The 26,285-nt window shown below is 40.5% G+C and overlaps 1 long non-coding RNA gene and 1 other non-coding gene across 7 annotated transcripts in view; both read left to right on the plus strand.

Moving 5' to 3' along the window:
• LOC123616659 (uncharacterized) overlaps positions 1 to 26,285 on the plus strand; it is a 409,877-nt gene that overhangs the window by 188,824 nt on the left and 194,768 nt on the right. The window lies entirely within an intron of this gene.
• Positions 7,308 to 7,471, plus strand: LOC123616661 (U1 spliceosomal RNA). The gene has a single exon (XR_006724668.1). It is a non-coding gene; the product is annotated as a U1 spliceosomal RNA (small nuclear RNA).

Genomic DNA, 26,285 nt, shown 5'->3' on the forward strand with positions numbered 1-26,285 from the left:
TTCACTTAGAATGACATTCTCCAGGAGCATCCATGTTGCTGCAAATGGCGTTATGTTGTCGGTTTTTATGGCTGAGTCGTATTCCATTGTATAAATATACCACTTCTTCTTTATCCAGTCATCTGCTAATGGACATTTAGGCTGTTTCCGTGTCTTGGCTATTGTAAATAGTGCTGCTATGAACATTGGGGTGCAGGTGTCATTTTGAAGTAGGGTTCCTTCTGGATATATGCCCAGGAGCAGGATTCCTGGGTCATATGGTAAAGTCTATTCCTAGTCTTTTGAGGACTCTCCATACTGTTTTCCACAGTGGCTGCGCCAAACTGCATTCCCACCAGCAGTGTAGGAGGGTTCCGTTTTCTCCACAGCCTCTCCAGCATTTGTCATTTGTGGATTTTTGAATGATGGCCATTCTGACTGGTGTGAGGTGATACCTCATTGTATTTTGATTTGCATTTCTCTGATAATTAGTGATATTGAGCATTTTTTCACATGCCTATTGATCATTTGTATGTCTGGAACTGCCTTTTGAATCTTTCAAGCCAGCGGGGTCTGATACCTGATCAGATGTGCATTGTTTCTTCTTTCCTGTAAAATCAGCTAAAGCTGGAAGACTCAAGTGCAAATTTTCATCACGACTGGAGAAACCTCCCTTCTACTCACCCACCCACTCTCTCTCTTCACCTGTGCCCTCTACTTCTGTAGATTCTTGGTTTCACCCAAAGGACTCAGCTCGGGAGAGAGACAAATCATGCACAAGGAGAAAAGGAAATCACTTCCCAGCCCCGAATATTTAGTGATGAGCTAAACCTTCCGAGAGGGGAAAAAAATACTATTCTGTTGTGAAAGGAAAATAAATGTTCTCCAAATCAACGTGAAAATGGAGACCCAGGGAAGTGAAGTTTGTATCTGTCCTTAATGCAGCTTTGGAAGGATGGAGGCAGAGACAGTAAATGATACATCAGATGTGGTGCTCTGCTTAGAAATTGCAATTCTAAGTGTCATACGTGGTGAGCCTCTCTCACTCCCCCATAATTCCAAACAATTCACGAGAGAGGACTTCTTTTCTCTGCCATAATAATATTCTCTGGCTTGTATCCCGAATAAACAATATTGGTTACTGTTTTAAGGAGTACTTCCTCCATTTCCCCACATCATTTAAATTGACAGCCCCTTTCTCTTGTGTGCTCTGAATCCCAAGCCCCCAGCCTCGTACTTTGCTGCAGGAACACCCTCCATTCTGAGTCCCTGTTCCTTATCTCCAGAGTTATTAGAGGACTGGCGTTGGCCCACTCATGTTTTTCAGCGCTGTAGATAAGATGGGAATATTTTATATCTTCCTTTTTTTTCCTCCTAATCTTATCATGATCTACATTTTTTTTTCAAACCAGTGCTTTTTTTCTGAGTGTGATTTTTTTTTTCTCTTTATTAATCTTTGCAGACTCCAATCCAGCCTTCTCCTTACTGAAATGAGAAACCTGGTATTCACATCTCTCAGCACAGTTGGTTTTGGAGCTCAGCGAAGATTAAAAACACAGGAAGACTTGCAGGCAACTGAGAGGGAATAGAGAGGGTGCTGTTAATGTGTTCCTTCACTGAAAAGAGCTTGTGTGTGTGTTGGAAAGAGAGAAAAAGCAAATAATCAAAGACTCTGGGCAGAGTGCTATCTGAGATGTTTTATCCTAAGACTTTATAGTAAATTAAGAATGTCCCAAAGTTAAATGTGACATCACTGTGGCTGATCCCACTGACTAATAGTAGCAAGGGGAGAAATTGTTCCTGGAGAGTGGAGCTTGCCTCAGAGAAGAATAAAATGTTCTGGGCAGGAGAGTAGAAATGGCTTACACTTTATGAGGTCCAAAGCTGCTTGGTGTTGGCAGAATATTCAGTTCTTTGCATTCCTCTGGGCCTTCAGAATTCCTGTTCTTTTCCCTGTACACGTCAGCTCCAGTTAGATGTCCGCAGAAGAATGTAATGAGATCACCCTCTGAAGGTTAAGTATTCAAAAATCAGCGAAATGCATCATCTTCAGAATTGGTCAGTCCCTGAGGTGTGGTGCACTCATGTGATTGAATGGACATGGAAGTGAACACAGGACAGTTGTAGATTCAAACAGTTTGTTTAGGATTTGTCTTTAGGATCAGAATCAAAGAAATTGAAGAAAGAGTTGGTTTACTAGAATTAAAATAGTAGCTACTATAACAAATATCACCCAAGTGGTGTGCTGAATATTCGTGTAAATGCTTGCTAAGCCTTCCCATAGACTGTGAAATAGGCTATTGTCACGACTTTATGGATCAGCAAAATGAGGTTCAGAGAAGTTGAGTGATGTTTCCAAGGTCACACAGCTTTTCAGTGGTGGAGCAGGTTTAGTGGACTTCAAAACCCATACTTTATGTAGGGAAGTGTTCTTTGTGGATTTAGGGGAAAGAGGAGTAAGACTTCAGCTCTGTACGCTGGAAGGACACATTGTATTTGGTAGCATCGCATCATAATGGCCAACAGCATACAGATCTGGACAGGAGTTCAGCTGCCCTGCTTGGATTCATGTGGCAACCTCTCCAAGCCTCTGTTTCCAGTAAAACAGAAGTATCTGACTGTCATGTACTTGACATTCATGTCAAGTAAAGTATTCAGATCACTTAGGAGGTGGAGTCTACTGTGGGAGAGAGTCTATTTAGCTGTGGCAGACCTGGCTAAATATCCCACTGGACCTTCCAGTTTCCTGTGATCTCGCGCTCACCAAGTCCTCTTCTAATGGCTAATTTGGTTTCCTGTGTAGCTGATATGACGTGATAACTAGTCATGGACATCTAAATCTGTAAGTGAATGTTTGTGTCTGGTTTCTGTATCAGCGTCTCCTGAGTTGAGGAAGTTTGTCCAGCCTGATGTAATTACTTTAAAGACCCCATTGACCCACCCATACTCAGCATGCTCATGACCAGATGATGGAACATGTGGGGAAGACTCGTCATCTGATCTGCTGTCTGGCCTGCTCACACTTGCTTGGCTTTGCTACATAGCCTTCCTTTTTATAATCAAAATCAAAATATCAGCAGCACAGTAACTACCATGGTCATTGGTGTCGTTATCTGAGGGCTTTACCTTGTCAGTTGCTGGGCTAGACACACACATCATGGACTCGCTTTCCTTCAGCCTTTACAAGTCCCCTCAGTGACACTTCTGTTTTGCTAGAAACAGGCTCAGAGAGGTGGTCATGCGAGTCTAAGCAAGACACCTGGATTCTTGTCCAGATCTGTCTGCTCTCTGCCGTTGTGCTGCGATGCTAGTTTTGTCTTCACTTCCTCTCTCCAATCTGGGCCAGTCTTCTGCCTTCAGGCTAAAACCATGTCTCCCAGAATAGTCAGCTTTGTATTGGCTGCCATAAGGAAACACTCCTTCCCTTCTGACTTGTTTGGCTCTCTGAGGCTTTCCTATAAGGGAGTGTCTCCAGGAGTCTGGTGGGCTCTGGGTGTATAGACATGTTTGAGTTCCTGGGCCTGGGAAACAGAAAACCAGAACCCAAGCTCTGGTGTTTCCACCCAAGGAAATTCAGGGTGAGGGATGTGGAGGGTCAGGGGCAGAAGGGCATGGAAGGGAAGACCCTGTCTGAATGGCCAGCACAAGTGCCTTTCTGATTTGTCCTTGTCATTTCACTATCTTCCCTTTCATATTTCCATAGATTCAAAGCCCCAGGCACCAGCTGCCACTGTGCCATTGAAAGAGGCCTTGATAGACTTCCCTTGAGGAGTCATGCATGATGGGTTATGATTTCTCCAATACCAAATTTATTATGATGATGATGATCATTAATAGCAACCCCTTAGATTTATAAAGCACCTCTCTCCTAACACTCTCTTTTCTAGAGATTGTCTCATTTATCCTCACAGATCCCGAGGGATGAGGAGGAGGCAGAATTATCATTTTTACATTATGGATGGCTGTGATCAGGAAGGTTTTATTGCAGTACCTATTTTTATGTGGAACTGTGTTAGGTACCACATAAAGAGATTCCACTAAGTCATCAGGTATTTTCTGAGTGTCTTTTATGTGCCAGAATAACTCTGATGCTGATATCCTGTTATCCCATTTCACAGATGGAAGAAAGGAAGTCTCAGAGAGGCTGTGACTTTCTTAGCAGCATATATGGGTAAATGAATCAAATGTGGTCTCTATCCTCACCAAGGAGACACGACTATATAGTTTCTGTCGAGCATTTACCATGTGCCAGGTGCTGGGCTGAGAACAATACAGGAGTTCTCTTTGTTAATTCTTTTAACAACCCTCCAAGTTTGTTACAATGTAGTGACCTATGATTATCTCCATTTAGCAAGTGAGGCCTAGAGAGGTTGCCCAAAGCCACACAGCTGGTAAGTGGTTGACCTTGAGAGAGGGAAGAGCACAGTGGAGCCAGGTTGGATTCTAGCTACAGTACCCTCTGTGTGATCCTAGTCAAGTTGCTTAACTTTTCTGTGCCTCAGTCTCCTCATCTGTAAAATGGGAGTAATACAAGCATCTATGGAACTCTGCCTTGCGTAGGTCAGCTACATGTAGCTGGGATTCAAATCTAGGCACTCTGACTCTAGAACTCTTAAACTGTTTTGCTCCAAAAACAATTCTTCCAGGGACAGCAGCAGTAATAAATGAGCTAAGTTTCCAGAGGACACATAGTCTCAGTCTTGGTTCTAGCAGTCTGGTTCTAGTTCAATCTATGGAGAGCCGTGTGTAAGGATTCAGATGTCAGAAAGTAGAGTAGCTTTCTTTAACCCTTTGCAATTACCCCAAGAATTGGGACTCTGGGGCCTGAGCATCTTTGTATTTCCTCTGTTCAGAGGTCATTTATTTCCTTAGAAAGACACATGGTAATTCTGCTAACCATGAAGGTCATCAGCCACCCATTAGTTATTGAAAGATATTTTTTTTTTCTGGAGGAGATTCCAAAATTGTACTTGACCATGTGTTGACTGATTTTTCTTTAAAGACGCAGCGTTACGAACATGGGCCAGTCTCTTCATTAGAAACAACAACAAAAATCCCAACAAATACCGCATTACCTTCAGAGAACACAACAGAACTGTTTAAATATGGAAAGCTTAAACTTTGCCTCCAACTAAAGTTTTCAACTAAAATCTTAAGAATTCCTTGTAAAAGACATTTATCAAATACTTTATCTTCTGAGCCCTTGAGACCTGTTTCAATAAAGTCCTATTGTTTTCCAACACAATTCGACAGAAGTTGACCCGTATCCTGTGTATGGTGAACTCTTGAAGCAGAAATATAATTTATGTGTATTATTTAGGGTAGGCAAATTCAGAAGCACTTATTCTAATTAGTACCAATACCAAAAATACGAAGATTAAATAAAGGGATAATGTCCAATTAATATTTTTGTTGGAAAAAAAATCTTATATGGTATAGCTGGACTATTTAAGTCCCATGTAGGCAAAAGATATCACAAAATGTAAGATATTCCTTAATGATAATAGTTACCACTTGATAAGCACAATCCAGCAAGTCCAGCACAGTTATCCCCACTGTACAGATGGTGGGATGTGAAGTTTTGAGGGGTTCAATATAACTTTCCTAAGGTGATAGGACCAGGATTTGGACCTGGATCTATTTGAACCCCCAAATCTACACTCTTAATTATTGTATTATCCATGTTATACAAGTGGTAGAGAGTGAATTTGAACATAGCTTCCCTGATTTGACAGCCTGTATCATTGTATAGGACCTCATTGCTTTTCTAGAAGTACCTCTATTCTGGCTCCCTGCAGAGCCTTATTCTTTGGAGATAGTCACTTGCTATATTTCTTTTACATGGAAGGCAAGCATCCAAGAGATGTAGTTTGAAGCCAAGACTTTCATGCTTGATTTAGATCAAGTTTCTCTAATATACACCATTATGGCACAGCTCTCTGTAAACTAAACAAAAATAATTCTAATTTCCTTCTCTTGACCTGCTAGTTTAATCAATAGGTGATTGATTCGTATTCCAATATAGCCAAAGAAGAGGGACATCCCATTGTCTTTTAAAATATTTGGTACTAAAATTTTTAGACTCAAACCTCTCTGCTATGTAGAAATAAAACCCCTCATTTGATACATGTCTGTATTTTGAAAGGTACGAAGAGGCCACATGATGTTATGTTCCCGGGAACCCTGGAGCTATCCCCTGCAGAGGCTCAAGGGGGGTTTGATGATGGCCTGCTGTTTACAGAGTAGGAGTCAAAAAACACGGGTTTCACTGGCCCTGGTCTACCACTGGAGAATTCTCTCAATTTCTCAGTGCCCCGTCCCTTCTCTGGTAAAATGGAATTGGTTTTCTCTGCCCTGTCTGCCACCCTGGAAGATCATAAGGACCAAATGAGAGAGCACACACCACTGTTTAAAAAACTACCAAGAGCTCTGTAAACTTAAAAGGTAATTATGCTTGTGCCGGGGAGGGGAGTGCGCCTGGTCTAAGGGGGTGTGCTGGCCCTGCGCTGCCCCTTCCTCCCCTCCGCCAGGCTTTCTCCTCCTACGATTGTCCCCCTTCCCCTCCCTCCCTCTTCTCCTCTGCCTCCTTTTCTCCCTCCTGCTGGAGTTTATGACCTAGGCTAATGAGACAAATATGGCTCCTCACATCAAGGGTGGGGAATTAAGGGCTGGTTATAGCCCAATTGGATTTTCATGATCTCTTGAACAAGTGAAGGAGTGCTTGGGAAACAGGCTGCTCTTGGCCCGCTGCCGGCCCAGCCCGAGTCGGGGCAGCCGTTACCCACGCTAGCTCATCGCACTCCTGGTAGACATTTCAATTACAAGTCATTACCCTTCCTTCCCTGCCTTCTTCAGCAGCGGCAGTGGCGGCGCCAGCCCTGGGTTTTGGTCCCACTTCTGGTACTTAGCGTGCAAACTTGAGTGCATCATTTAACTTCTGGAAGCCTTAAGTGCCTTACTTGTAAAATGGGGTTATTAATGTTAGCTGCCCTACCTTTCACACAGGACTGCTTTAAGAGTTGCATTAAATCAGGTAAGTGAAGGTGATTCAAAACTGGCAAGTTCTGTATGTATTATTATTATTATTATTATTATTATTATTATTATTATTATTATTATTTTGTAGCATGCCTGGCCATTCATATTTAGTGAATTGATCCAAGTAAATATTTGTAGATAGAATATTTGTTTTTCCTCATTTTCCTGTGATTCTCTGAGATACAGAGAAGGCACTCTTACAGGAGTTAAGAGTTTAATAGATGTAAAATGTTATGTATCCCATATAGAGAGTGTTAGGTCTACAGATTTCTTATCGAAATTAGAATTCCACATTTACCTGGCAGGGGAGATACTGTGATCATGAAGATGGTTTTCCCAGGGAGAGGCTCATGCATTGCACCCCGGGTGTGCTGACCCCTGCAATTTCCCCAGATGTGGGAAACTCTACTGCATGATTTGTGGTAGTGGGGGACTGTGTTTGTGCTTTCCCCTGGTTAAAAAAAAAATTCCATCCAAACTCAATATATTCCTACTCTGCAACCAGGGACTCTGTCTGTTTTCTGATAACCATGAGAGCCTTGGGGATAGACCCTTACTTCTATTTTTGGCCTCCCAACTTTATCAGGATTTCCCTGTGCTAACATCAGAGATCACTGATCACCAAAACAAATATAATAGTAAGGAGAAGTTTGAAATATTGCGAGAATTTCCAAAACGTGACACAGAGAGACACGAAGCGAGTAAATGCCGTTGGAAAAAATATCACAAATCAACTTGCTTGACTCAGGGTTGCCACAAACCTTCAATTTGTAAAAAATTCAATATTTGCAAAGTGCGATAAAATGAGGCATGCTGGTTTTCATGGAGTGGTGCAAATGGCTGGATTGCCTCTCCAGGACCCATCTCATCTCTTGTCTGTGTGGACACAGGCTCTGTATCCTGAATGGCTTATTGAATTCATGAGCTAATTCCTTTGCAGTTTGTTTTTTCTGCCAAGGAAAGGGAGCTGAGTTCATTTCACTGATGGTTGCCATTTTGTTTCTCCTCTTTTCTGTCTTGTACTGTCTAAGGTTCAGGAGTCACTGACTGTACTAATTGGGTCCTCCAAGGGCCTCTTTGCTCAGACAGTTCTTAGTACTACCCCTCTATATTAAAAAAAAATTGTTTTTGAAGAGCAATTTTAGGTTCATAGCAAAATTGAGAGAAAAGAGATTCCCACATAACCCCAGCCGCTGCACATCTATAGCCTCCTCTGCTAGAGTGGTACGTTTGTTATAAGTGATGAACCTACCTTGGCACCTTGTACTCATCCAAAGTCTATAGTTTAGCTGTTGGTGTTATATATTCTACGGGTTTGGACAAATGTATGTGTCCATCATTTTTATATCATACAGAGTATTTTCACTGCCCTAAAAATCCTCTGTGCTCTTGCCTGTTGATTCCACCCTCCACTCCCAACCCTTGGAAACCACTGATAGTTTTGTCCCTATAGTTTTGCCTTGTCCAGAATATCAGGTAGTTGGAGTCTTACGGTACACAGCCTTCCCAGACTGGCTTGTTTTACTTACTATGCATTTAAGTTTCCTTCACATCTTTTCAGGGCTGGATAGCTCATTTCTTTTCTTTCTTTTTTTTTTTGGCCTGAATACTATTCCATTGTTTTTGTCCATTCAGCTACTAAAGGACATCTTGGTTTCTTCCATGTTTTGGCAATTATGAATAAAGCTTGCTATAAACATCCATGTTCAGGTTTTTATGTAGAAGGGTTTCAACTCCTTTGGGTAAATACCAAGGAGCACAATTTCTGGATCATTTGGTAAGAGTATGTTTTAATTTTGTAAGAAACCATCCAACTATCTTCCAAGTTGGCTGTACCATTTTGCATTTCTACCAGCAGTGAGTGAGAGTTCCTGTTGCTCCACATTTTACACAGCATTTGGTATTGTCAGTGTTCCAGACTTTGACCTTTCAGGTGTTTAGTGATATCTCATTGTTTTAATTTGCATTTCCTTGATGACATAGTATGAGAATCTTTTCATTTTTTAATTTGGCATCTGTATATCTTCTTTGGTGAAGTATCTGTTCAGGTCTTTGGCCCATTTTTTAACTTGACTGTTTGTTTTCTTATTGTTGAAATTTAAGAATTCTTTGTACATTTTGGAAAATAGTCCTTTATCTGATATGTTTTTTGCAAACATTTTCTCCTTGTCTGTAGCTTGGCTTCTCATTATCTTGACGTTAGTTTTTTCATAGCAGAAGTTTTTCATTTTCATGAAGCCGAGCTTATCAATTATTTCAATCATGGATCATGCCTTTGATGTTGTATCTAAAAAGTCATCACCATACCCAAAGTGGTCTACATTTTCTCCTATCTTATTTTCTAGGAGTTTTATAGTTTGCATTTTACATTTAAATATATGGTCCATTTTGAGTAAATATTTTGAAGGATGTAAAGTCTGTGTCTGGTGTCTAGATCCTTTTTTTGGGGCATGTGGCTATCTAGTTGTTTCAGCACTATCTTTGCTCCATTGTACTGCCTTTGCTCCTTTGTCAAAGAACAGTTGACTGTATTTACACAGGTCGATTTCTGGACATTCTATTCTGTTTCATTGCTTTATTTGCCTGTTCTTTTGACAATACCATGCTGTCTTGATTACTATAAATTTATAGTAAGTCATGATATCAAGTGGTGTCAATCCTTCATCTGTTTTCTTCTCCTTCAGTATTGTGTTGGCTATTCTGGCTCTTTTACCTCTACTTAGAAACTTTAGGATCAGTTTGTCAATATCCACAAAATATCTAGCTGGGATTTTGATTGAAATTACTTTGAATCTACAGATTAAGTTGGGAAGAACTGACATCTTAGGATTTTAAGTCTTCCTACCCATGAACATGAAGTATATCTCTACTTATTTAATTCTTTGAGTTCACTCATCAGAGTTTTGTAGTTTTCCTTATGTAGACCATATACATACTTTGTTAGATTTATACATTGATATTTAATTTTGGGGGGGTGATAATGTAAATAACGTTCTGTTTTTGTTTTTAAATTCCACTTATTATTTGATGGTATGTAAGAAAGCAGTTGACTTTTGTGCATTAATCTTGTATGTTACACTATTAGTTCCAGGAAATTTTTGGGTAGATTCTTTAGGGTTTTCTACACAGACAATCACATCATCTATGAATGTCATCAGTTTTATGTTTTCCTTCCTGATCTGTGTACCTTTTATTTTTCTTGCCTTATTACAACAACAAGGACTTCCAGGATGATATTGGAAAGGAGTGGTCATAGAGGAGTTTCTAGCCTTGTAGCTGAACTTAGTAGGAAAGGTTATAGAGTTTTTCATCATTAAACGTGATGTTAGCTGTAGGTTTTTTGTAGGTTTTTTTTAAATCAACTTCAGGAAGTTCTTTACTCCTAGTTTATTGAGTTTTTTAAAAATCATGAATAGGTGTTAGATTTTGTTAAATACTTCTACATTAGTTAATAAGATCATGTGATTTTTCTTTTTTTGCTTTTTGATGTAATGGCTACCCCTCTATGTTTTTATTAATAAAATACAGTTTTGTTAGAAATATTTTATTTAAACATTTATTTAAATTATATTATAGGTAAGTTTTCCTCTTGTCCCTGTCCTCTAAATGTGTTCATGCTCCAGAACCCTGTCCTGAGCCCTCTTTTTATATATATTCATTTCCTGTATGGTCTCAGCCAATCCAGTGACTTACTTATCATCCACCCCGAGAGAACGGGATTCTGGGACCTGGTGACCTAAAAATAATTCTAGTTCCTCCTACTCCAATTCCAAGCAAACTTACTTCTGGGCCAACTAGGTGTCAAGCTCTTTCAGTGACTGGGGGTGGATAAGACCTCAGGCTTTGCTGAGGTCCCTGAAAGAGAACTGGACGGGAGCTTTCCGAGTTGCTAGGCAGTCACCCAGAGAAAGCGTCAGAAACCAGGGATGAGGAAAGGAGGGAGTTGTTATGGGAAGACACTGGTTTTCAGAGAGCTTTGCATGTTAGAAGAAATCCAATGCCAACTCTTGGCAGTGTGCTCATTTCCATCATACAGAAAGGCAGGAGGAAGTTGAAAGAGTGGGCAAAGTCTGTCCTTCTCTCCAGATTGGAAGAGTTCAGGTAGAACTGAGAGTTGAGAAGCTTCCCTCAAGAGCCTCAGTGGGGGCTGATATCCCATTCTTAAGCCACAGACTCCCAGGGTAAGAGATACCTAGCTTCTTTCAAATTGCCATAATTAAGGATATAAAAGTATTTAGGCTTGATGGGCCCCAAGAGGCAGAAGAGAATCAGATTGAACAGTTAGGACACAAAAATGGTGGAACAGATCTACAGGAGGAGATGGATGACCATCTGTGAGGGAGAGGGAGAGCGAGCACGAATGCATGCATGAGACAGGGGACAGAATAAAACATAGCCTTCTTGGAGCTTAATAACTTAATTTTTGAGCTAAAAATTTGCCTGAGTTAAAGGAAAGGGTGATTAATATTGAGGCCCAGATTAATGATCTGAAGAAGTAAATACAGGAATCTCTCAAAATATTTCTTTGGTTTGTCTCCCCCTACATGAACTCAGTCACCCCAAATCAGAAACTGAGACATGGACTTGGGTGCAGACAGTGTGTTTTAAAGATGATTCCTGGAAGCAGGAGTGAGAGGATGGAGAGTGAGACAGGGAACAAGTAAAATCCAATATAAGGATGCATTATTGAAATCACTGCTGTGGGCAGCAAGACTCAATTCCACTGGGATCTCCTGAGAAGCATCCAGAATGCTTCCTGGAACTGAGCCCTTGAAGGACAGGAGACTGGAGCATTTATCTACTGTCTCCTATTCCCCATTGATCGAAGGCTGCCCCTGGGAACATTAACTCTGCTGCACTTCAAGATGTGGGCAGTGGTTGAAGTGGACAGCTGTCAGCACAAGGCAAGTCTGAGCACACATGGAAGTGTACACTGCAGCTGCAGTTGACATCAGAGATTGGTCAAGTGGCTGTGAAACAGGGCACCAGTCATATCTGTTACAAATACTTCAGCAGAAAGATAAAAATAAGAAAATCTTGAAAGAAAAGTTACTGGGGGAGAAATTCAAGAGACCTAACATACAAATACATGACACTGCAGAAGGAAAACATAGATGGAGAGAAGCAATAAGTAAAAACAACCCTTGATACCAACTTCCTATTTTCCATTTCTAAGATTTTTGACTACTTTAGGTATTACATATAAGTGAGATCGTACAGTATTTGTCCTCTTGTGACTGGTTTATTTTGCTGAGCATGGTGTCCTCAAGGTTGTAACGTGAAAGGATTTCCTTCTTTTCACAGGCTGCATAATACTTCATTGTATGTGTGTGTATACCAAATTTTCTTTATGCATTCACCTGTTGATGGAAATGTGGGTTGCTTCCTGCTCTTGGCTATTGTGAATAGTGCTGCAATAAACACGGGTGTGCAGATATCTCCCTGATGTCCTGTATTGAATTTTTTTGCATATATACCCAGAAGTGGGATTACTGGATCATATGGTAATTCTATTTTTAATTTTTTGAGGAACCTCCATACTGTTTTCCATAGTGACTGTACCATTTTACATTCTGTACATCCTTGCCAAGACTTCCTTTCTGTTCTTTTGATGGTGGCCATCCTGCTGGGTGTTACATGATATCTCATGATTTTGATTTGCATTTCCCTAGTGACTAGTGATGTTGAGAGATATAATTTTTGTTGAAAGCATGAATAAATATTGATCCTGGACAAAGCCTACTGAGAAAGGTACTGCCATTCTTTCTTCGTGCCTCATCTTGGGTGAACTCAAGGGACTTGTTGTCAGACCTATCAGAGACATAAAAGAGCATCCAGGCTGAGCTCAGTATCCAAGGGCTCCAGTCTGGGGTGGGTGGGGCAGCAGGCATCTCCAGGCACAATGTGTTGAATCATGTGTCATCATTGTGTTTCTCTGTGTACTTTTCACCTTGGAATAGGAGATCAGAGAGTGATTGGTAGACTAGAGGACAAAGTTCAGCTGCCTCCAGAAAAGGAGTTTGACTGGGCAGGGTCATAAAGGATACCAAACCCCACCCATTCTATTTTTTTTTTTTAAATCGTATTTTTTAAAAAATTGAAATACAGTCGATTTACAATCATGTTAATTACTGGTGTACAGCATGGTGATTCAGTTTTACATATATAATCTTTTTAATATTCTTTTTCATTATAAGCTATTACAAGGTATTGAATATAGTTCCCCCTTTTTTACAGTAGGACCTTGTTGTTTATCTATTTTTTATGTAGTAGTTAGTATCTGCAAATCTGAAACTCCCAATTTATCCCTTCCCATCCTCATAACCAAATTTGTTTTCTGTGTCTCTAAGTTTGTCTCTGTTTTATAAGTAAGTTTACTTGTGTCTTTTTTAAGATTCCACATAGAAGTGATACTATATGGTATTTTTGTTTCTCTTGCTTACTTCACTTAGTGTGATGATCTTCAGGTCCATCCATGTTGCTGCAAATGGCATTGTTTTAGTGTTTTTTATGGCTGAGGAGTATTCCATTGTACATATATACTACAACTTCTTTATCCAGTCATCTGTTGATGGAAATTTAGGCTGCTTCCATGTCTTGGCTATTGTAAATAGTGGTGCTATTTAAACACTGGAGTGCTTGTGTCTTTTTGAATTCAAATTTCCTCCAGATATATGCCCAGGAGTGGGATTGCTGGATCATATAGTAGTAAGTCTATTTTAAGTTTTTTTGAGGAATCTCTATACTCTTTTCCATAATGGCTGTGCCAGAGTACATTCCCACTAAGTGTACGAGGGTTCCCTTTTCTCCGCAGCCTCTCCAACAATTATCATTTGTGGACTTTAATGATGGCCATTCTGACTGGTCTAAGGTGATACCTCATTGTAGTTTTGATTTGCATTTTTCAGTTAATTAGCAATATTGAGCATTTTTCATATGCCTGTTGGGCGTTAGTATGTCTTCATTAGAGAAATGTTTTTGTAGGTCTTCTGCCCACTTTTGGATTGGCAGACCCCGCCCAGCCTTGTCGGGGGTCAGCAGTGGCTTCTAGGCCCAGGGAGGGGTTCTGGGCCGCTAGCCGGGGAGTCTTGGGTGCAGCGGGGCTTGCTAAGTGAGGGTGATCCTAGGGACGGTTGGTTTCCCAGCCAGGATGTAGTCTTTTTTTCCTTTCTGACATTTCTCACTTCTTCCTTGTGCTCAAACTAGGATTTATGGAAAATTATTTCTATGACTGGTAAAGCCAGAGCTGGGGGAAGGTCATGTCACCAGAATTGAATAAAGTGGTCAAACTAAAAAATAGCTTCAGCCTAGAAACTGGGAAATGGGAAAAATTCTTAGTGGCCTGAAAGTCACAAGGTTTATGTTCCATACCAGCTCTGACACTAAATTGTTGGTCATTTCAGGGTTTCTTTCTTTCTTTCTTTTTTTCCGATTTATGAAATGAGGGGGGTGGACAGTTTATTCTTAAATATCCTGTCAATTCTGGTGGAAAAAATCGGCAATTCAGCATTAATGATTGTTTTTCAATTCAGTAAGTATTTACCAAGAATCCTCCATGAGGACTGTGCTAGGTACTGGATAAACAGAATTTTTAAACAATACGGTCTCTGCCTTTAGGAAGCTTTTGGTCTAGTGAGGGAGGCAGGCAAGTAAATTGGCAGGTAAATGAGCAGCTAAGGACCAAGCTACAGGTTCTTACAAGGCTCTATGGAATATAGTTGAAGGAACCAATTAATTCTGCATGCTGGAGTCAAGGGAAAATATAGGAAAAGGTGGCACCTGATTGAGATCTTTAAGGAAGACTTTGGAGAAGGAGGAAGAACAATCTTGGGAGAGAGAGGAAGATTTTCAGTATCAAAGAAGCATGATGGTCCAATAGATAAATCAGGGAACAGATTTTAGTGCATTGTGGAATGTGGGTTCACAAGATGTAGATAGTAGCTCAAGGCAAGACTGAAGGATGGAATGGGGTCAGATTAATAAGGAACTTGAAGGCCAACATCTTTTTTCCTTTAGATACCTGAGGTTTATTAATCAGGAATGATTTGGGACGCAAGTAACAGACTATCCAGCTCAGAGTAGTTTAAGTATAAAGACATTTAATTTTCTCGTAGAGAGCCAGAAATGTAGAGATCATTCCAGTTTGATACAGCATCTCAACAGTGTCTTCAAAGGCTCAGGAAATTCCTTCTGTTTCTCTTTCATCCTCACCATGCCAACTTGCCATTCTTAGGCTTTTTGCCTCATGATCACCTATAGTTAGTGTAATGTTAGCTGCTGTAATAGAAAACTCTCCTAATTTGAAGGGCTTAACATAACAAAAGTTTGTATTTCCCTTCTAGAAAATCCAAAATAGGTATAAGCAGGTAGATTTTATTCAGATAGTTTTCATCTTCTTCTCTACCAGTTTCAGTATATCTTCCAGGACTAACATGCAGATCTGTATCAAGCTGGGAGAGGAAAAGAATGTGGAGGACTGTGCGTGAGAGCTTTTTAATGTGCTAGCGCTGGAGGCATTGTGCAGTTACTTTGCCCCATATTCTGCTGACTGGAACTCAGCTGTATGTAACTGCAAGGGAACATGGGAAGTGAAGAGCACTGGTGTGCGTAGGAGGAAGAGGAAGTATTTGTTGATCAGCTAGCAGACTTTGCCACGTGTTACAGAATGAATAATGCAAGTTTAAATACCGCCTTTTACCAAACTAACTTTCAAATAGGAAGAAAGGGCCAAGTGTAGTGCCAGAAACCCGCCCTTTTGGGTTTATACCAATTTTTCTGAAAATGTCCTAGATGAATTCCCCTTACATCTCCCTGGTCAAGGCTGTGCGGCATGCTCACCCTTCGTTGGCTGCAGTGAGGGTAGAAAAGTAAGCATCTGAATGCGCAGTGATGGACGTAGGCTATTTTGAATCATATCCTGGAATTTGGGAGGGATGTGTTCATTGGACATATCTGACGTGTTAAGATCTGTCTGATACTTTAATAAAATCTGGGTTTGGTTAGCCAGGAAGAAGGGGGAAAATGGAGATTGAATAGTCAACTAAAAGTGTCCAGCAAGGAAGCCAAGGAGATTTTTAAGTAGAGGAATGACATGATCTGATTTGTGGTTTAGGATGATCTTTCTGGAAAATAGATTGAAAGAGCCTTCCTATTCTGAGGCATGGGCACCAATTTATCTCAAAGAGTGTTAAATTCTAATAAGGTCAGAGAAAATCTTCCAGATCACTCAACAAAGTGGATGTCTCAAAACTTTTACCTTGTAGAGAAAGACCCAAATCTTTGATTCCAGAAATAAAATTTCTTTTTGAATAATTAAAGCCTATGTCATTGTGATTGATGGGCCAGGAAAATGTTTTAACATTTTTTTCATGAAAAGAATGTTTCCTTCCCTTTGAAACCTTGGATATTTTTATTTCTCACACAGAGGTCTTTTGAATGTTCTTTACTATCCACAAATGAAGAGTACCATATTTAAAGCATAGCTACACCATAACGTGACTTCCTTTGGGCTCACAAGAGTGGTTTCTAACAACTGCATGTATGAGCTTAGGCAAGGATGACATTAGCTGTGATGTTGACCAGCATTTTGGTGTGAATGGGTAGAGACGAGTAAGGCAGAAAGAAGGGCATCTGAGTCAAAGAGAATTTGAGGTATAAATGAGTACGGAACATAGAAAAACAGGAATATACTCACTCATTATTATATGGTCACGGATGTGTTGTTTAAACTCCCAGAGCCTCAGTGATGCCCTAAGAATCATACAGGATGATTGGTTAGTGCAAAGTATCCACACCTTCCTCTACATTTAACATCCCCTTGTAGATAGTTCCATGTGACTAATTCCAGCCAATAAAATGTGAGCAGAACTGATACTGGCCTTTAGGTCAAGGCCATTAGGAACCTCTGTACCTTTCCTATCTCACTTTTCTCCTGCTGTGCTGATGGTGGTTGGATGCCATGTGTTTCAGAGGCCATAGCTACAGGATAGAGGAAGGCCACTGACCCCACTTTGCACAAGCAAGAAATAATCCTAACCAGATAACACAGGGGAAAAAACAATCCTATCAGATAAAACAGGACAAAACAAACAAATCTTTGAAAATGACACTACTCCTATGGGTGAGTTAGAATTCTAGAAACAGGTGATGCTTTCACTGCTACCTTAGCTCATGGGGGTTAATCCTCAGCTCTGATACTTGTAGTTTATTAATTAAGAATGAATGAATTAATGACTTAATGTTTGGTTAGGTTCCACTTTGGTCAAGGAGCAAGGCTTTTCTTTCACCTTACCCTCCTTACACAGTGTCCAAGGCCTCTACCATCCATTCAGGGAGCTTACGAATGTCTTGGATAATGGATGCTGGGGTGTTCGTACTTGAAAAGACGTCAGTGCCGAGTCCCACTGGGCCCTCAAGTCTGCAGGCCCTTCTCCCTCATATTTAACTGCCTCTACTCCTCTCTCTGGTTTCAGCCTCTCCTCTGCCTTCTCATTCCTTTCTCCACCTTTAGACAAATACAGTCTGAATGAGTAAATGAAGGCATGCAAACGTTTCTGTCTTGTATTTAGATCAGGGTTTCTGTGCACCTTTATTTGTGCTTTGGTGAGGGCAAAGTAGGGGGAAAATTGCGTTCATCTAAGAGTAAGGGAGCAGAAGAGAGTAGAGAAATATGCTAAAACACAGATTATGAATTTAAGTTACCTTTTATTATCTTTGTTAACATGATTATTAATAATAAATAGATGGAACATGGGCTGCTGTTAGATGATGTCATATCAAGAAGGAAATTCACAGAAACAATTTTTAAGAGATTTTTTTTGTGTGGCTTGCAATCATCCTGAATCATTGAAACACTTTTTATCCACTTCTATCAGAAGTCAACAACTAGCCATGTTTAGGGGCACGTAGGTGCTGATGCAAATGAAGAAGCAGAACAACCAACAGTTTCTAGAAATGAATTCTAGAGCTTACCTGTACTTGATCACTGTCTCTTAATCTCATTCGGAGTGGGCATCTTCTGACACGGTCCGAATGACCCTTGCTTCTCAGGACTCATGCCTTTGTGTAATCCCCTCTGCTTGAGTATGACCTAGTTCTAGTGACTTGCCTCTTACCAGCAGAATGTGACAAAAATGACAGTGTGTCACTTTCAATATTAGGTTATGGAAGATTGTGACTTTCATCTTGTTAACATCCTCTCCCTGGCCCTCTCATTTGCCCACCCTGATGAAGTCAAGTGCTACAGGGAGAAGCCCCCATACGGTGCTGGAGACAGAGATGGGGGGAAGATTTATTCCCTTCTTTTGGGAAGTTCATAGTCTACAGAAATAGTATAGTGCATCTTTAATAGAGGCTTATAAATAGAGCTGTGGCAACACAGTTAAGGAACAATTAGTTGAAATGATCAATAAGTAATGTCAATAATTACAGCAATCAATGCAAGTTTTCTGAAGATGACAGTGCAAAGCAGATTGTGTATAGCCTAGAGATGGAGGGAGCATCAGGGAATTCCGATGGAGAGACTGAGACCTGATAATATTTCAGTTGTGGTCCAAGGAAGTGACCGGCTAGATGGGTCACCTTGGGGAACGCAGATGACTCAGAAGATGACACAGAACACAGAAGAAGCAAAGAAGGAGTCTGATTAGAATCGAGATGGGAACCCTGATCTAAGCTACTCTTGGCTGAGGATTTCCCCAGTGGTTATCAAGGATGGTTTGGAACTTAGTAACATGGGGAAATCCTGCATGTTATTTTCTGTTACCATGTATTTCACAGCCAAATTCTCCTCAAACCATATTTATAAAGGCCTATGACCTCCTTTTAAAACCTTTAGCTAATGCAAAACAGACACAGAAAAATGTGCAAATCAAAAATGCATATATATAGCACTTGAGCTCACCATAATACATTATCGAAGAGAAACAGGAACCAACTTGAACTAGCTCCTAATGGCCAACACTTTGATGATTTGAGCAATAACAACTATAAATTAATAAAACAATGGATGTAGCCCCTAGAATAAAATAAATATCTGTGAGTTGTATTTATATTAATAATTGAATAAATAAATAGAAGGTAAAGGCCAGCTCTTTCTTTAATTAGGTGTAGAAATTAATAGGATGGGTATAGAAGATCATCATTAGGCAAACAGTATTGATAACTGTGGAAAGTAAGAATCATTGATGTTAAAAGTATGATGGGTAAAGTATGATGAGAAACAGGACATTTACATAGTCTCAACCTATTTCCATATTTGATACTTACTAACTACAGGGGGCAAAACACTAGCTTTCCAAATGGAGAAACTTGGTAGGCACCCCCTTAATCTAGTAGTGAGATTTAGTGTCTCTAGTAATAAGATGTATGTAATGAAGTTGTGTACCTCCTGATACAGTGTACTGAGAAAGGGCACAGCATTACTTCTGCAATATTCTTGCCCCAAATACACCATCTCACCTTAATCATCAAAGCGTAGAGCAAACTGAAATTGAGAGACATTCCGCAAAATGACGGGCCACTTCTCTTAAAACGTGCCAACGTTTTGAAAGAGGAGCTGTTCTAGATTGGAGGAGTCTCAGGAGACATGAAGACTTGATGCACTGTGGGGTCCTGGCTTGGATCTTGGACTGGAGAGAACAGTAGTGGCAAAACCGGTGAAATTCAAGTAAGGCTGGTGCCTTAGGTACCAGTATATTTGTGTGAATTTCCCTTGTACTCTTTGAAAGATGAACAGTTAACACCTGTCTGCTGCTTACTTGCTGCCCGATTCCATTTCTGTTTTACAGATGAGGAAACTGAGGCACAGAGTGATTCAGGTGGAGTCACACACCTGGTGAGCTGCAGAGCAGGGAATCAAGCGAGGCTGCTTCCCAGAGTCCATGTTCAACTTCCCTGCTTTCTGTTTCTTAACCAGAGTTCTTTGAGGGATTGTCCAGGGCACACTTCTGGACCTTGGACCCTTGAGCCGGCCGAACAAAACAAGCAGTTTTTCCCCACTGTCTTCACACTGTGTCTGGAGCCAAGGCCGTCCTTCCTGGCTGGGATGCCCCTCCCAAAAGCATTTCTTCTGAGATCCTAAAATAGAAGTTCGGGGCTCTGTCTTCCCACAGAAAATATCAACATCTATATTTATCCCTTTTCCAGAAGCTGTGGAGACCCAGTTCATGCTAATTGTAGTTTACCAAACAAGCTGATTCTTAACCCCACGAATATTTTTGCCATGGAAGGCGCCTACAACTTGTGAAAACGAACACATGGCGAACTGCTTGCTCTTTTCGCTTCCCACACATGATTATATTTCACTGCCTGTTAATTGTGCCGTTGCATCACGGGCATCATGGAGACGTGACCGAGGATGCCATGGCATGGACTTGGGGTTGATTTCTACACAAAATTCAGGCATGGGGAAACCTGGCCGGACACTGCTTGAAATGAGGTCCTCTAATGATTCTTAGGCCAGTAACCCAGAATTTAATTATTTATTTCTTTAACCTTTTTAAAATTTTGTTTTTAAAACCTTTTTGTAATTACCAAGAACATAAAGACTAATGAATGCATATATGTCCATCACTTAGATTCAACAATTACCAGCATTCTGCCAAAGACACTTCACACATACATACTCATCACACACAAGTAGACATATTTACTGGGCTATTTCAGAGGAAACTACAGATTCTGTGTATCAGAGGTTTAAATGGGCAGCATATTGTAGGATCTGCTGTCTAGAACTGACATTGGGTAGACCCCACTCTGTGTGTCTGTGAGACAAAGTTAGAAAGATATTCAGGAGTGAGTGGTGTGGATGAGCCACCAGGGTGGAGTAAAAGACTTTGGGGTTTAACATTCCATTGTGGAATCAGAAAGGAAACGCTGGAAGTTCTGTTCCATTCCCTGGCTCCAGCCTCCCTTCCCTGTTTCCTCTCCTCTCCACTTTAGTTGAGTTGGTTACTTGCCTATCAGAACACATGGCCCATGCTGCCCAACCCTCATCTTCGTTCAGGAGTTCTCTTTCCTTTGGTCTTTCCTTTTCCTCTCTCACTCTTCAACACCACCCACCTCCTATCTTTGCTTGTCCAAAGCTCACTCATTTTCCAAGACCTGACCCACCGCCGCCTTCTTCCAGAATGCACCTCCTCCACTTTTAAATCTCTCTCTCTCCTTCCCTACAATGTGGAGGTATGATTTCCCCACTCTGAGCCCCCATTTGTTATATGACTCTGGTGCTTCTGGGCCCCCTGTCTCTTTTCATTTTACCTTTTTTTTACTTAGCTGTGTGTATGACATATCTTTTCCTCTTGATTAAAAGCTTCTTAAGAGTACCTGCTACACCTTATTGATCTTTATATTTCTCAAAGTGCCTCGTCCCTAGTGGTGCTTAATTAATGCTTATATGTGGATGCCCAAAGGCCCCATAATGATGGCCCAGCTCATCAATGTTCAGAAATTGCTGTGGTCACTTAGGGCCAGCCTTTCCAGTGTATCTGTCTCTGGCTTGAATGGCTAGGGAGAACCAGAATATCAACACCCCTTTCAGGGCTGTGATACTCTGGGACAGCGTCAGTGGGTATCACTGTCCCTTAGTGCAGTGAGGTCTTTGTGATGCTGCTGGAGTGAGGGTGAGCATAGCCGGGTGCTACTTTAAGGCCCTGAAGGGCTGGCAGATGGCAAGGATCTTTGGTCTTTAACAGACTGGATTCTCAGGGCAATTAGAAATAAAAAAGAGCGAAGAGACCAATTCACGAAATACCTCCTTCTTTCTTCAGATAAGATACATTTTATACACTTTATGAGGTTAATGTCCCTCGCTTCTGATTACAAAAATCCGATTGGCATATTAATCAGGTTATAAAAGTGAGAGAAGGAAGAACCGCAAAAGAGGCAGCAGCTGCTCTTTTGCGGCTGAATCCATTCAGAATATAAAATTTCTGCTGAGATATTTATTGTAAAATAGGTTTTTTCCCCCCCTCTTCTTGCTTTTATTTTTAGCCAGTGTTACCCCAGCATCTGTTCCACCTCGTGTGAGAAATGTGTTGGAATAGCGGGTGAGAGGAATGTACTTAGAAAAATTGGGAAGGCTTCTGCAGAGTGTGAGAAGAGAGGGAAGACGTCTTGCTCTATTTGAAGACTGAGAATCTTGGGAGGAGCCGACTTCCCTCCCCTTGACACTCATACTTTCAGATTCCAGAGCTTTGAGAGATACCTGGGGAAGACGTAAATTTTGTCAGCAATGCCTCTACCGAGGAAATGCCTAATGTTTCTTTGATTACTTTCAGTGATGAGTAACTCATTACCTCTCAAAGCAGCTTAAAAAAATTTTTTTAAAGTGTAGTTGATTTACAATGTTAGTTTCAGGTGCACAGCAAAGTGATTCAGTTACGCATATACATACATATATATTTTTTCTTTTTAGGTTCTTTTCCATTATATGTTATTACAAGAAATTGAGTATGATTCCCTGTGCTATACAGCAGGTCCTTGTTGTTTATATACTTTATATACAGTAATATGTGTCTGTTAATCCCCGTCAAAGCAGCTTTAAAGAGGAAAATAAAACAGTGGTTTCTTGGATCTTGTTGCAAGGAACCGAAAGCCAGCAGAAGAGCCCATGTGAGTCACAGGGAGCAGCAATCCACAGGCTTGTGTGGTTCCATGACCCACATCAATTAGAAAGTTCTTCCATGTTCATAGTTGAAATTTCCACCCATTATTCTGCCTTTGATTCCACAAATCTATTTTCTTTTCAGGTATTTAAAGAATAGATTTCTCTGCTGAGTGTTCTCTTCTCCAAGTTAAATTTCCCCAGTTATTCTATCAGTTCTTCCCAATGCATTGTTTGGAGGGTCTCCACCATTCCAGTTACCCTTTCTCTGGTCACCTGAGTTTCCTCAGGGTATGGGTTCTAGACTTGAGTCCATTGCTCTTCCTGAAGAGATCCCTCCTTTGCAGGTATAGGGAAGGAAAGAGATGTTGCCATCTTATTCTGCTTGCCTCTCACTTCAAGTCAGCATCAATGCACTGAGAACCCCGACTCTGGTGTGCAGGTTGTTAGAACTTGTTACTAAACTGAATTGATAGGTTTTATAAGGAAAACACCATACAAAATAGGGGGCTAAAATTTCAGGGTTTCAGGTAAAGCAGTTATTTCTTAAGATGTGCATTCTGACCCTTGCAGGAAAAACTTTATAATGGACCACAAGCATGAACTGTACCAAACAGGGTAGTTCAGAAAAATAGAAACAATCTGGAAAAAATGAAGAGGTTTGTTATACAAGGAGTCTGGGATGAATTATTGGAATTGAACATTAAACACTGTTTAAGTGTCCTGATGATAAAGACAAAAGTGAAAACATAGTAAGTCTTTTTTTTTTCCCTAGTAGAGGAAAAGGTGTCTGTTTGATGGGCAAATTTTGTTCTATGAAATATTTACCACATAATACAATCTACTTATTTATATTCCATCTCAGCCCCTCTGAAAGTAAGCTCTGTGGCATCAGGGACCATGCTTGTCTTCTCTGCTCTCCTGTTCCTCTTTTGAATGTTGTTTGATATTTAGAGACACTCAGAACACTTTTTGGACTGAATTCCACAAAAGATTTTTTTAAATTTGCATTCTTTTTTTATTGAAGCCTAGTCAGTTACAATGTGTCAATTTCTGGTGTACAGCATAGTGTTTCAGTTATACATATATTCATTTTCATATGCTTTTTCATTATAGGTTACTACAAGATATAGAATATAGTTCCCTGTGCTACACAGTATAAACTTGTTGTTTATTTTATACATAGTAGTTAGTATCTGAAAATATCAAACCCCCAATTTATTAATTTCCACCCCCTTCCCCCTACCCACTGTAACCATAAGTTTGTTTTCTATGTCTGTGAGCTTGTCTCTGTTTTGTAAGTAAGTTCATTTGTGTCTTTTTTTAGATTCTGCATATAAGTGTTATCATATGGGTATTTTTTCTTTCTCTTTCTGGCTTACTTCACTTAGATGATCTTCAGGTCCATATGTGTTGCTGCAAATGGCATTATTTCTTTCTTTTTTATGGCTGAGTAGTATTCCACTGTGTATGTGTACCACAACACCTGTCAATGGACATTTATGTTGTTTCCATGTCTTGGCTGTTGTAAATAGTGCTGCTATGAACAGTGAGGTGCATGTGTCTTTTTGAATTATAGTTTTCTCTGGATATATGCCCAGGAGTGGGATTGCTGGCTCATATGATAAGTCTATTTTTAGGTTTTTAAGGAACCTCCATATTGTCCTCCATAGTGGCTGCACCAATTTATATTCCCACCAACAGTGTGGGAGGGTTTCTTTTTCTCCACACCCTGTCCAGCATTTATTATTTGTAAACTTTTTAATGATGGCCGTTCTGACCGATGTGAGGCAATACCTCATTGTAGTTTTGATTTGCATTTCTCTAACAGTTAGAGATGTTGAGCATCTTTTCATGTGCCTGTTAACCATCTGAATGTCTTCTTTGGAGAAATGTCTGTTTAGGTCTTCTGCCCATTTTTCGATTGGGTTGCTTGGCTTTTTTTATATTAAGTTGTATGAGCTGTTTGTATATTTTGGAAGTTAGTCCCCTGTCAGCCACATTATTTGCAAATATTTTCTCTCATCCTGTAGGTTGTTTTCATTTTGTTGATGGTATCATTAGCTGTGAATTTCAACTTGAGACAGTTGATTATAAGGTCATTTGCAATACACCACTATAAAATAGAAACAAGAGATCAGAATGAGGCAAACAGAAAAATAAAAAGAAGTAGAACACCAGGTTTGGTGATGGAATGAACACTAGCTGAGTTCCTGTGACTCAAAGGATTTTGACTGTAGGCGAACTTCATGTTTGATACTGAGCTTGTGGTGATGAGAGTGGGAAAGAAGACATAATCAGAGTCATGGATCTTGTGACCTAAATAGAAAAGCACTTTGCTCACTCACAAGCAGCAGAACTTCCCTGACACTGTTTTGGAGCAGCAGTTCACAGGTGTAGAACCCTAGATAAAGGGCATGGAGGGTGTGCTGAGTCATGCTTTTAGCAACATATCCAGCGAACATTCCTAATGGCTATCCCTGTAGCATCCTGGCATGATGGCAGAGGGACCACAGCGACCTCTCACTCCATGTGTGAAGGGGGAGGCAGGTATCCTGTGGCTCCTGACAGAGGGATGCTCGAGGATATAGGAGATGTGCTCTTGAGCTTTGCTTCTGTGTGTACTTCTACTTGGTCTCCAAGAATTCCAAACGAAGTCAAGTTTAGCCCCTAGGAGAAGGGAAGTGACCCGACCTGGTATCGGGCTGCTCACTCTGCTGGGGGCTGTCAACCTGAATCTTGTAATGCAGGTGAACTTGTTTTAATGGATGTGGAGGGGCCGGACCATTAACTTGAGTTAACTGTAAATTATGTCCCTAAGGAACTGAATGAATCAACCTGATTGATGTCATCTTAGTTTCGAGTCTCCTGAAAGCAGCTTCTCTAGACAAACCCTTGAGTGCAGGTAGTTTATCTGGGAAGTGATCCCAGGAAACTCAAACAGGGGGATGGGGAGTGTGAGTTAAAGAGGGAAAGCAGTAAGGTGTTTGGTCATGATTGGTTTGCCTTCCATCTGGAGAACAACTACTTAATTTTTACCTCTTTGAGAAGTTTTCTCTGATTCTCCAGCCAATTATGATTTTACCTTTTTTTGCTCCCACTGCATTTTGTGCTGGGCCTTGTAGATCACTAATCAGATCACGTGATTTCGTGGCATTTGTCATACATTTGTAATACAGTTTTTTTCTATGGGACTATAGAAAAGAAACACTGTTTTAACATCTTTGGCCTAGCACATAATAAGTGTTCAAAAATATTTGTCAATTGTATTAATGTAGAACTCTCACAGCCAAGTGGAGCAATCACGTCTTTGAGAATCCACTGCACAATTCTCTTCCGTGTGGCTAGACCTGTCCCGAAGAAACAAATTCTTTGATAAAGGGTCAGCAGGAACGGCTCTCTTCTTTTGTGAGTAATACCACCAGAGGTGATTTTAGATTTTTGTTGCTATAGAAACCTCAGAAAGTACATTAACTTCAACGCAAAGGCATCTTATTCCTTAAAAATTTCATGTTTGACTGATTTAAATGCAGGTCTCAGCTGGGTGATTAAATGCACTTCCTATGGGGGAAGGAGCGCAATGTAGTGGTTACACATATAGGCTTTAGATCCAGGCTGCCCAAGTTCACCTGTTGGCCCCATCCCATAATACCTGTGTAACCTT

The sequence above is a fragment of the Camelus bactrianus genome, chromosome 4 (genome assembly GCF_048773025.1).
Source record: "Camelus bactrianus isolate YW-2024 breed Bactrian camel chromosome 4, ASM4877302v1, whole genome shotgun sequence".
NCBI classification, from domain to species: domain Eukaryota; kingdom Metazoa; phylum Chordata; class Mammalia; order Artiodactyla; family Camelidae; genus Camelus; species Camelus bactrianus.